At 45.8% G+C, this 12,239-nt stretch overlaps 1 protein-coding gene across 1 annotated transcript in view; it reads right to left on the bottom strand.

The window, feature by feature from the left end:
- PLPPR1 (phospholipid phosphatase related 1) overlaps positions 1-11,688 on the bottom strand; it is a 161,348-nt gene extending 149,660 nt beyond the window's left edge. Inside the window, exon 1 of the mRNA XM_064176718.1 lies at positions 11,457-11,688. The gene's annotated coding sequence lies outside the window, so the exon portion shown is untranslated. The remainder of the gene's footprint in view (positions 1-11,456) is intronic.
- Positions 11,689-12,239: the final 551 nt, after the last annotated feature.

Here is a 12,239-nt window from a genome sequence, read left to right as displayed (position 1 = left end):
ATAATATTTATAGGGCTGTTGCGGTGAAAGCCAGGAGGATTTCCTTCTAGAAATGGATTAGTTCATTTCATACGAGCTTTGTTTTTCCTTTGAGTACCCTACAGGTGCTGATTCCAAAGACAGACTTTCATTGAATAAATGACTGAAAATTAATTGCAGATCATTATGTACTGGAAAATACAGACAATCTCACACCAGGAAATGCAGAGCTATCACTACTGAAAAAAAAATCAGCAAAGTTTATTTACTATTTTCACAGAACCACAGAATCAACCAGGTTGGAAGAGACCTCCAACATCATCCAGTCCAACCTAGCACCCAGCCCCATCCAGTCGACTAGACCATGGCACTAAGTGCCTCATCCAGGCTTTTCTTGAACACCTCCAGGGACAGAGACTCCACCACCTCCCTGGGCAGCCCATTCCAATGCCAATCACTCTCTCTGTGAAGAACTTCTTCCTAACATCCAGCCTATACCTCCTCTGGCACAACTTGAGACTGTGTCCCCTTGTTCTGTTGCTGGTTGCCTGGGAGAATAAAGTGGCCCCCATCTGGCTACAAACTCCTTTCAGGTAGTTGCAGACAGCAATGAGGTCACCTCTGAGCCTCCTCTTCTCCAGGCTAAACAACCCCAGCTCAGCCTCTCCACATATGGCTGATGGGCAAATAACCCATCTTAATGAAGAAATAGTAGTTTAGCAAAACAAAGAGTAATAGAATGACATCCTTTATGAAATGACAAGAAAATAACTAAGTAACATTGAACTTGTTGTCCCCCTGTTTACTTTCTTCTCCAAATGAGAATATATAGGTCAAGAAGCAAGGAGCATGTCCAGAGAAGGTCGACAAAGCTGGTGAGAGGCCAGGAACACAAACCCTATGAGGAGAGGCTGAGGGAGCTGGAGTTGTTTAGCCTGGAGAAGAGGAGGCTCAGGGGGGACCTCATTGCTGTCTACAACTACCTGAAGGGAGGCTGTAGCCTGGTGGGGGTCAGTCTCTTCTGGCAACAGTACAAGGGGACATAGTCTCAAGTTGTGCCAGGGGAGGTATAGGCTGGATGTTAGGAGGAAGTTCTTGACAGAGAACCACCTCCTGCCCAGGGAGGTGGGGAAGTCTCTGTCCCTGGAGGTGTCCAAGAAAAGCCTGGATGAGGCACTTAGTGCCATGGTCTAGTTGACTGGATAGGGCTGGGTGCTAGGTTGGACTGGATGATGTTGTTGATCTCTTCCAACCTGGTTGATTCTATGATTCTATGATTTATGACTCTTGTGGTGATTAGAAATTAGGTCTGATGTCATGCATAGGCAACAAGATTGTTACGTTTGGGTTTTTTTTATTTTTAAAGAGTTCTCCATCTTTTATTTCAAGATCTGTTTCAGAGTGGAAGAAAAATCTGGGTTTTGTGGTCCCTTTTCTGTAAGGATAAATGCAGTTACTTCCTATAATCACAAGCAGCATCAAATAAATGCAATCCACCCAGTTCTCCAGAGTCATACTCTGTTGAACAGGAGGGTGGTGAATCTAAAAGAACAAGCTTTGCAACATGCTTTTGATCAACAACTCCAGGGGGTTGTTTCAAAATGGAGCTCTGGGCAAGTGAAAGAAAGGGTTTGTTTAAAAAAAAACAAAACAACAACCAACCCTCCCCCACAAAAAAAAACACAACCTAAAACCAACCAACCAACCAACCAAACCCACAAACCAACAACAAAGAAAACCCCACACTAACAAAAAACCCAAATAAACAAAACCTCCAAACAAACAACAAACAAACACACACCACACAAAACATAAAAAAAGACAAACTGTAAACCACAAAGAGATAATACAGTGGTACAAAGCAAACCAAGTGTTTTGTTATATCTGAAATTGCATCCTGTTTTCTTCCTGCTGGCACAGAAAAATGAGTACTTTGGGTCAACCCAAAACCATTTCCTTCAAGCTCCTAGCTCTCCTACTTCACCTCTTTTTTCCACCATAGAACCACAGACTAATAAACATGTCATTAAGAATCCAGTTAATGAACATTGAGATGTACACAAATGATTTGTAAACATGGGCAACTTCACTGGTTCTTTATCCTCTTTTGGCTACTTCACGCTCCAAATCCCTTCTCTTACTCTACATACCAAAGATAAAAACAGAATCTTCTCTGTCAACCTTGAAACCCTAATGCAACACAGAAAACCATGCAAACCCTCACAATTCCAACTGGAAATATAAGAAGAAAACAAAACCAAATGAACAAAACCCAACCCAACCAACCAACCAAAACCCCAAACAAACGAACAAACAAAGCCTCAAAACGGTGGATCATTTTAAGTTGGCGATTTTATGTAAGCAGAAAACACACCCTCCAAAGAACAGGCTTATAGGAAAAAAAAAAACAACAAAAACAAAACCACAAAAGCAACACCCAAACAACAATTAAAAACTGATTTTTTTTTAAAAAGCAACCTAATATGCACACAGAAAAATGTATCCATAGCACCTCTGATCAATGTTCTGAGCCAAAACTTTTCAAAACTGAGTAATTTTTGGCAGAAATCTGTATGTTCCAGAATTTAAATTTGCTATGGAAACTGCCTGCATGAGAATAACAAAGTCATAGACCAGCCATTTCTAGTCAACATTTCCTCCACTTTCAAACAAATCACACAAGTGAATGATTGATATGTAGTCCCCAGACAGCTTCTCTGTAAGGATTGTTCCTTATAGCACAGACACGTTTTTTCTTGATGAACACCTGTGAATTAGCTATATTTTTCAACTGCCTTGCATAATCTGTCAGCTGATGCAAGTCATACCCAGTCCAGCTCAAATATCCCCTAAGAGAGCTGAACTCCATGACAGGCTGTGGGTGGGCCAAATGCTGTTTCGCTTATGTGAATTACACCTCCTCTGGGAAGGGTGGCAGGACAGATTAATGTGGTCATGTTCTGTCTTTACATTACCGTTACTGCTTCTCTATAAACTCAAGTTGAATGTCATCAAACCTCCCATTTTCTTTCCTTTCAATTGCCTCTGTCCTTATCTAACCTAAGGTATCTGAACATTCTCAAGCTGCTGCTCAGGTACTTGGGTCACTGGCTTCATGCACAAGGACATGCATGAAAGCAGAAGCATATGTAGTTTATGTGACAACTCCACATAAACAACAGCCTCTCTTCTTGCACTCCTGCAGTGGTGCCTGAAATGATTATGTACCGATGATTTTTCTCTTGTGCTTTTAGCAGCCTCACAATAGCAATGTGGTTGCTACTATTCATAGCCCACCTCTACTTTCTCAACACCACAGGGTGCCAAAAAGGGCTGCCCTCTGATGCTAGTCAGCGCAGAAAACATCCTGCAACTGTGCAGCCAGAACACCACGGTATGTCTCTGCCCTTGGAATACCCAGCCCTGTGCAGTCAGAAAGTATCGAGGTCTCAACGAAAGCCTCAAGAAGTTGTGTATTTATTTCTTGAATGGTATTTTATTTTTCTGTCTTTCATGGCTGACAAATGGTGTTGCATCTTCTCATGTCTTTCCAAATAACATTCACTGTATTCACAAGATAATCGAGACTAATCTGCCTGAGTGATGCAAGGATGTGAAACCTTCATGGGTTTGTGGCTTACATCTGCACAACTGGGGAAACCTAACATTCCCTTGACTCAGCCCACTGTTAAGAAGCCAAACACTGAAGACTGGTGTCTCCTGACTGACTTGGTCCTGCTTCTAAGAAATACACCATCCATCAGAGCATACTTCTTCTTTTACACCAGCACCTCAAATCTCTGAATAGCCCAGTTGCAAAGATGGCCTACTGTCAATTAGTTTTTCACAACTAGTCCTCTAAAACCTGTTCCACTTTCAGCTTGGCTGCTTATAGCCAGTAGTTCTGCAGCCTGGCAAAGGTTCTGAGTTACCTGGCATACCTTTAATTCACACCAAAAAGATATGAAAACACCCCTGTTCAACACATATATTTTCCCCTTCTCTTTTGGCAGCATTCCCAGCATGGTAACCAGTAAAACATCTCCACAGGGAGCTTCTTCATCAGGGGTTCAGGCTACTCAGAGCAGCCAGCAGGCATGATCCTTACAAGGAAACAAAAGGCAGTTTAAGGCACTTCACAGCCTATTGCGGCTGTCATTTTGTGGGTTATTCTGCATTTTGTAGGCTGCTCTGCTCTGCTTGTTCTCTGGTCTCCTTGCTGAACTGGTATGGCATTTCACAAGCAGGTCTAAAGCCTCTCTGAGCGGTATCAAAGTGTTTTAGCAAAAGAAAGCACACATTTGTACATCAGGTTTGCTCTATGAGAGGGCAAGATTCATAGAATGGTCTGGATTGGAAGGGATCTTCAAAAGTCATCTAGTCCAACCCTCTCTGCAGTAAGTAGGGACATCTTCTATTAGATCAGGATGCCCAGAGCCTCACCTTGAATATATCCAGGGATGAGGCCTCAACAACCTCCCTGGGCAACCTGTTCCAGTGTTCCACTACCCTCATAGCAGAGGATTTGTTCCTAACATCCAGTCTAAATCTTCTCTTCTCTAGTCTGAAGCCATCCACCTTTGCTCTATCACCACAGGCCTTTATAAACAGACTCTCTCCAGTCTTCTTCTAGGCATCCTTCAGGTACTGGAATGTCACAATTATGTCTCCCCAGAGCCTTCTGTTCTTCAGGCTGAACAACCCCAGCTCCTTCAGTCTGTCTGCCTAGCAGAGATGCTCCAATTGCCTGATCATTTTCATGGCACTCCTCCAGACTCACTCCATCAGGTTCATGTTGTCCTTCCAGTATTGAAGGCTCCAGATTTGGACACAGTACTTGGGATGTGGTATCATCAGAGTAAAGTGGCAGAATCACCTCTCTGCTGGCAGCACATCTTTTGATGCAGCCCAGGATCTGATCTACCTTCAGGGCTGCAAGTTCACACTGTCTGCTCATGTGCAGCTTCTTGTCCATCAGCACCCCAAGTGCTTTTCCATGGCACTGCTTTCTATCTCCTCATCCCCCAGTCTGTGTTTATAGTGAGGATGTTCCAGCCCAGGTGCAGGACCCTGCACTTGCTCTTGTTGAACGTCATGAGGTTCACCTGGGCCCACCTCTCCAGCTTGTTCTTGCATTATACTGTGTAAACAGTTATTCTGGCTTCACCTGCCCAAATATGTCATTGCCATCAGAACTAGAACTATTATTCTGACAGCTTTGAGAACAAAACAGATTGATTTAGGTGTCCTAAGGTAAAGAAGGCACCTTTGTACAATGATTCTTCATTCTTCCAATACGTTTCCTTTCTCTCGTAAATGGTTCTAATGTCATGGTCCAAAAACCCATATTAGTTTTTATGAAATCATATCTTTCAAGTGTCTTGCTAAATATCTCAGTCAATTTAAAAATAAATAGCTAATGCAAACATTTCCTCATCACTTCATGCATTAGTAAACATTTCCTTTCACATTCAAGTAATGGAAAAAAAGCTGGAATAAAGAAAAAATAAATTAACATGGAAAAGCCACCAGTAATTGGTCAGCAAATACAACAAATTATTGTCTATGTGGAAATTAAACACACTTCATTTTGTTCTCACTGTTTTACAAGTGTAGGTGACAGAAGCAGAGTAAAATACAAATGTGATACAACTGCCTTTTGCAGTATGTGTGTTTCCATCAAAGTTGGTTTTTTTTTTTCTCTCCTCCTCTCCTTCTGATTGATTCATCAGTTTAGGTGGATGGTGAAGCAGGATTCTGAATTCACTGGTGTCTCAGCAAAGCAGTAAAAACCAGCACAAGAAACATCTGTGAAAATTCATGCTGAGTCTTACGCTTTGAGTAACTGATTCTAAAAATGCATAATGCTCAACTTCTCTAGAAACCCATTAACTTTAGCAAGATCTAAGCAAGCATTCAGGTTCACTCAGATGACACTATGCTAGGGACATCAGGCATGAGATTCAGACATGTTTCTTGAGACTTAAATAGTGTCTGTCCTCAGAGAGGTTTAGGAATGAGGAGAGGTTTTGCAATTGTGCAGAGTTCAACTTCAGTTTGAAAATTAGTTCTGTCTTCTGAGATTGTAGTAGTGGATTTAGGGCCAGTAAAAGACTCTGTGTCTCACAGATATTTGTCATGGATTCTGCAAACCCTCTTTGGCATCAATAATAAAGGTAATTTCCTCTAAGTGTTGCTCCTTCATAGGATAACTTTTCTGAGCAAGAATCAGCCTTCCACTTGCTAGAGCACAACAAAGAGGATATTTAAGCAAATGGCTTAAAGGAACAGAGGATGTGTGTGGTAAGGTATTCAGCCTGTGTTGTTGTGAATAAAAATGACAACTTTAAAACAAGAAGTGCAGAATCTTTACTTCAAATGCAAAACACATCCAAGCCCCATGGGTAAATTTAAACCCCAATCTGGCAGATACAATTCTGTAAGTTGGCAATGAATGCCATGCATGCCTTCACATTTATGCTGGTCCTCAGATCTCTGGAAGACATGGTAAATCAATTAATAGCACATTTGTGCACATGGATCTGCCATAAAGCTAATTCTCTTCTCGGTTAAAATACGAGAATAACACAACATAAGTCCTTCAGGAAGAAAAAAACAAACAGACAAACAAACAAACCACACACCAAACAAAACACAAACAAACAGACAGACAAAAACAGGAACACACACCCCACATACCCCCGCTGTCTTATGCACATAAACCCATTCTGCCCCCACTCCCCTGACTGTGGTCATCCCTTTCTGACTAATTATGTCTTCACTCATTTCCATATGATCTTCACTACAGCCAGAAAGGATGGCAGCTGCACAAGACACACCAAACGTTGCCATGGGATGTCCTGCACTCCACACTAGTGATGTTCAACTTTAAAAAATCCCCACAGAAACTGACTTGGGTAAGGCATGTTACCTTGCACTTCAAGAGCATGGACAGACTGTGGTCCATTTGTTTTTCAGGAAAAGAGAAAGCACAAGAAAGACTGTTCAGGCCACATCTTGAGTACTGTGTCCAGTTCTGGGCTCCTCAATTCAAGAGAGATGTTGAGGTGCTGGAAGGTGTCCAGAGAAGGGCAACAAAGCTGGTGAGGGGCCTGGAACACAACCCCTATGAGGAGAGGCTGAGGGAGCTGCGGTTGTGTAGCCTGGAGAAGAGGAGGCTCAGGGGGGGCCTCATTGCTGTCTACAACTACCTGAAGGGAGGTTGTAGCCAGGTGGGGGTTGGTCTCTTCTCCCAGACAACCAGCAACAGAACAAGGGGACACAGTCTCAAGTTGTGCTGGGGGAAGTATAGGCTGGATGTTAGGAGGAAGTTGTTGCCAGAGAGAGTGGAATGGGCTGCCCAGGGAGGTGGTGGAGTCTCTGTCTCTGGAGGTGCTGAAGAAACGCCTGGATGAGGCACTTAGTGCCATGGTCTAGTTGACTGGCTAGGGCTGGGTGCTAGGTTGGACTGGCTGATCTTGGAGGTCTCTTCCTACCTGGTTGATTCTATGATTCTATGGTTACCATGCAAATCATGCTGCCCTCCATCCCCTACACATGCCTGGAACTGGTTCTATCACTGTTACAGCTGACTTAGGCAGTTACTGACTCTAATGAGATCTAATTGTTGACAACACAGAACAGCTATTCTGACAGTGCACAGGGTACAGCCTACCAATATGGCAGGTTTCATGAAATGGGAGGAAAAAAGTTGATTGTTGACCCCATATCTAGCCCAGTTAATGATGACTCAGAGTAGCTGTTGATGATGTAGCTTCCCATTTTCAGCCTTTTTTCATGCCATCCAATAGACACTGACAGTAGCACAATTTTAACAAAAGCATGAGATTTTTAGAATCAGAATATGCATCATGAACAACAATACTACTGTCAGCTGATTTCTCAGCCACTAACAAGCAAGCATTTCTGGAAAGCACCAGTGAAAAGTGAGTTTCACCCTGGATATGCAAACCCAGCAAAAAATGACAGAACAGGTAACAGCTGTGAACTAGCTGCAGCACTAATTTTTAACACTAGAATCAATAAACACTGTTTGGTAGCTTTGTGTTTATGTCCATCCAAACATCTACCTATAGAAAGCCACAAGAGCTTTGGGTGTTCTCTGAAGAACAGCTGGCTTCACAGATCAGGGTTAGAACCCAGTCTTTTCTGTGATCAGGAAAGAAAATATGACAGGACTTTAGTCTGCAGAACTCAACATAACATCAAGCCATGGTATCTGAAGAGCAATCATTTCCTTCAGAGCTGGGAGATTCAAAGCACGAAGCATCACAAATCCCCACACAGAGGCACAGCAGACACTATGTGGTAAATTCTGGAGAGCTAATCTCTGGGCTGCCAACCTAGCTGACAGAATAAAACGGGAATCTCTCCTGGGAAAGAATGGACTAGAACCCAAGCAAAGGCTTCAAGACTTAAGCTGTCATAAGCAGTGCTGCTCTCATTTTCTAAGAAATAAGCACTCTGATTTCAGTGCCTCAGAAGGATGTGGTACAGCTGATCTCAGTGTCCTTGTATGAAAACTAGTAGAGAACTGACCATGTATTTGCTTGGTATAAACCAGTAGAGAGAGTGGACTCTCACAAAAGCTTCTGGCATCATAAACAGTGCAGAATTTGTCTTTGTTCTGTCTTTACTTTCAAGAAACAATGTCAGGAAAAAGAACGTTGAAGACAGATCTTACTCTTGAAGAGTCATCAACTTAAAAAATTAGCCTTTTGCCGTGAATTCGCCCAGTACAAGTAGGCCACATTAGTGAACTAGAAACTATTCCCTTTAAGCACTGATGTAGCTGTTTTCTCTTGAGAAGTTAGCATCTTGTGGGGGTCTGGTAGCACAGTGACAATTCCACAATAAAATCCTGACTAAAGTGATATTCACAATAGGTGAACACAACTGGAATAACACATTTTCTCCCTACTATTGTATTGTCTGCAGAACTGCAAGGTATTTGTGGCGCCAGAAAGGAGGCTAGTCAGGTCAATATACTATCTGATGAAGTGACAAATATGGAAATGTCTTCCCATTTCAAAAAATCCTTCAAAACAACAAAATGCACCTAGACTTCTGCCATTGAACATGGTGTCAGGGAAGAGAGACCAAAGAAAAATGAAAGTTCTTCACCATGATCAAAGCTGTCAAAGAAAATTGAGGTACAATTTTTTTTTGTTTTGTTTGAAGTAAGACTGCTATGGTGCAATTGCATATTCAAAAATCTCACTCTGCATTTGAACTCTTTCAGTTCAGTTGCAATAGGCTTTCAGTTACAGACCCAGAAAGGGTTCTGTAACTGTATGTGACTGTATGGCTGAGGAATTAAGGGTCTGGTTCTCAACCAGCTCTTTCTTCTGATGTCTTATCAATTAGAAGAGAAAAAAAAAAATGGCCTGTGTTGAAACAGGCTAATAAGCACAAACAACTAGCACAGTTTTGTCCAGTAAGTCTACGTATTCTGAGACACATTCAAGTCCATAATCAATGGAGAAATTGCATGGAATACAATCTATCTTGATGCACGTGGGTTTAGGATGTTTTCCACCCAGACTGAGTATAACCCAACACTGAAATATGCCATGTGAGAACTAGCTAGTAAAGTTGAGGAGGAGAGGAAGGAATACAAGTAAATAAGAGGAGGTAGTAGGGAGCTGTTGTCATAGCTCCCAGTGCTTGACAGATCTTCAACTGATGGAAATTCTGTCCTTTCTCCTCCCCAGAGCAGGTTCTCATCTTGTACAGTACATTCTAATGTACCTGTGGACAAATGCAGGGAAGACTTCCCCTAAGGTCTTACCTGCCTTTATTTTTAGAAATAGCTCCCTTAAAAATCACACAATAGTGAGATGGCGTTAAAAGAAAAACAAAACAAAACAAAACTAAACCAAACCAGGTCCATGGAAATGTCCTTGAACTTTACTGGATCTTAAAATCAAAGGCTGAGGGTAGTGACAGGGAGCAGCCTCTGCCTCTGAGATAATCCATTCTGCAGTAACTCTTTCAGAAACCTTATTTCCTCGGTCAAGCACAAGAGTCCATTGTGCAAAACTGAAAGGTTTTGAAAATGCTTCTTCCTGTGCCCAAGTAGAAATAAGTGGAAATTTCAGCAGAGAGCCCTCTGCTTTTCCTCTCATCTGCAACAAAGAGGAAGTCACCTGAGGTCCCTGCTCTGAACCCTGACCAGATATCTTCATGACCCTACAAAGACCACATCATATGCAGTGCCAGTACTGTTAGTCTTACCCATTTTTATCTTGGGTTCTCACCCAGAGGCAACAGAACTATAGTACAAACTCAGATGTCAGCTAGGAAATCTCATCTCACTACCTGCAAGCTTTACGTGACAGCTAATCAAAATGTCTGCGTTTTTCCCTTTTGGTACCACTAGTTTTTCTGAAGATGCAAGAAGACTCAGAGCCAGGTCTCCCCAGACACCCAAACCCAAAGGGGACTTTACATGTAGTGACATTTTTGCGTTGCTGCTCCAAAGTCCCTTTTCCCCTGCATGCAGCACATCCATCACGCCCTGCTGCAGCACGCAGCCTTCCTCCAAACTACCAACCAACTCGGCAGCGCTGCGAGAGAAGAGCAGACCCGGGGAATGGAGTAACACCAAACATGGTGTCCGCCCGCACTGGCAGCCACCTCTCCCTGGGCTGACGGGGGGAATCGCCGCCCCGTCTCTCTCCCGGGGTGAGAACAACCCACTCGCTGTCAGTGCAGGCACGGGTACCAAAGGCTGACCCGGCAGTGAGATGGGGCGAGAGGAAGGTGTTTGCTGCCACAGGGAACCTGGCCCCTGACAGCACCGAGGTGCCAGCCGGCACCGCTCCAGCGAGGTGGAGAGCAGAGGTGGCGGGGATGGGCTCCCCTTTCAGGGGGAGGTTCCCGCGGGAAACAAGCGCGTCCGCCGCACCACGACAGGGCACACGGCATCCCGGCACCTCCTCATGGGACAAGTGTTCCACCGAAAGGGAGGCGAGAACACAGCTGCACTGCCTTCGACCACGCTCCTCGCCACAGTGGGTCACCCTGACCCTGTGCTCGTCCGCGCTGGCCCCGCACGACCCCTGGCTGGGGCCAGCAGCGGACTCTGCCCCGGCACTACTCCCAAGGCATCTGAGGGATGCTTAAGGTGCGTACTACAGCTGTAGGCTCCCGCATCGCCTGCCTGTCTCGTCTCGCAGAACAGGGCGGGGGGCGCAGGAAAGCAGTCGAGTCAAACCGGTGCCCGCAGCCCCCAGGGCCGTGCCTGGCTCCTGATGCCTCTTCGAGCCACTCCCCTGGACACCCCACTCTGGTCCTCCCGGTCCTCCCGTATCGCACGAGAGGACCTGATGCAGCCCCGGCCGCAAGCTCCCATCCGCCCCTCACCTCCCACCCGAACCGCCGCACACCGCGGGGCCACACAGGCAGTCCCTGCAGCGTCCCCCCCAGCGCTGGCCCGGCTCGACTCAGCTCACCCGGCGGTGCGGCGCGGCAGCCCCGCTACGGGCGGCGGTCTCCATGCGGGCGAGCGGGTAGCGCCCGACAGTCGGGCATCGTGGTCTGCCCTCCCTCCTCGGTACGGCGGAGAGGGGCGGGGGCCGGGGACGCCTTCTTCTTTTTCACCCCCTCCCGCTCTCTTCTCCTTAACGATGCCTGGAGGATAACCGGTACAGGTCCTCCCCCATCGCCCGCCTCTCCTCCTCTGTCTTTCCGTGAGCCGGACCCAGCTTTCACACCCCCCACCCCCCGGCCCTGGCTGCAGAGAGGAGGGAGGGGACTCGGGCCGGCCAGGGAGGGGCGGACGGAGGGGAGGGAGTGCGATCTCCCCGGGCACTGCCACGGCTTCCCCCGCCGGGTCAGGCTCTCTGCCGTGCCCCGCCAGCCGACCCCAGTGTCCTCCTTTGTGCCGGAGCCACCGGTCCCTGGGGCGCTCCCCGCTCCGGCACACGCCGCGGGAGCGGGGAGTAGCACTGCCCCCTCCTCAGTCTTGTGGACGTTTCTACCTCTAATTCGGCAATTACTAGGCGGAGGCTGCACGCCGTTCGGCAGCCCCCCTCTTGCCTTCCTTTCATGGTTCCCCGGTGAACATGTAGCTTCAGTGGCTTCATCCAGCATCACCACAGGCTGAACTGATCGCCGTACCTAAAAAGAAAAGAAAGGGGGAAAAAAAAGAACAGAGAGGAGAGTAACTCCAGAGAGTACAGTCAACACGCAGGGCGATCAGACCTGTGGTTGGTGCTGCTAAGCCCCAGGAATGC

This window comes from Pogoniulus pusillus, chromosome Z (assembly GCF_015220805.1).
Source record: "Pogoniulus pusillus isolate bPogPus1 chromosome Z, bPogPus1.pri, whole genome shotgun sequence".
Lineage (NCBI taxonomy): Eukaryota > Metazoa > Chordata > Aves > Piciformes > Lybiidae > Pogoniulus > Pogoniulus pusillus.
The sequence above is the reverse complement of the archived record's forward strand: the minus strand, read 5'-3'. Positions and strand labels throughout refer to the sequence as shown.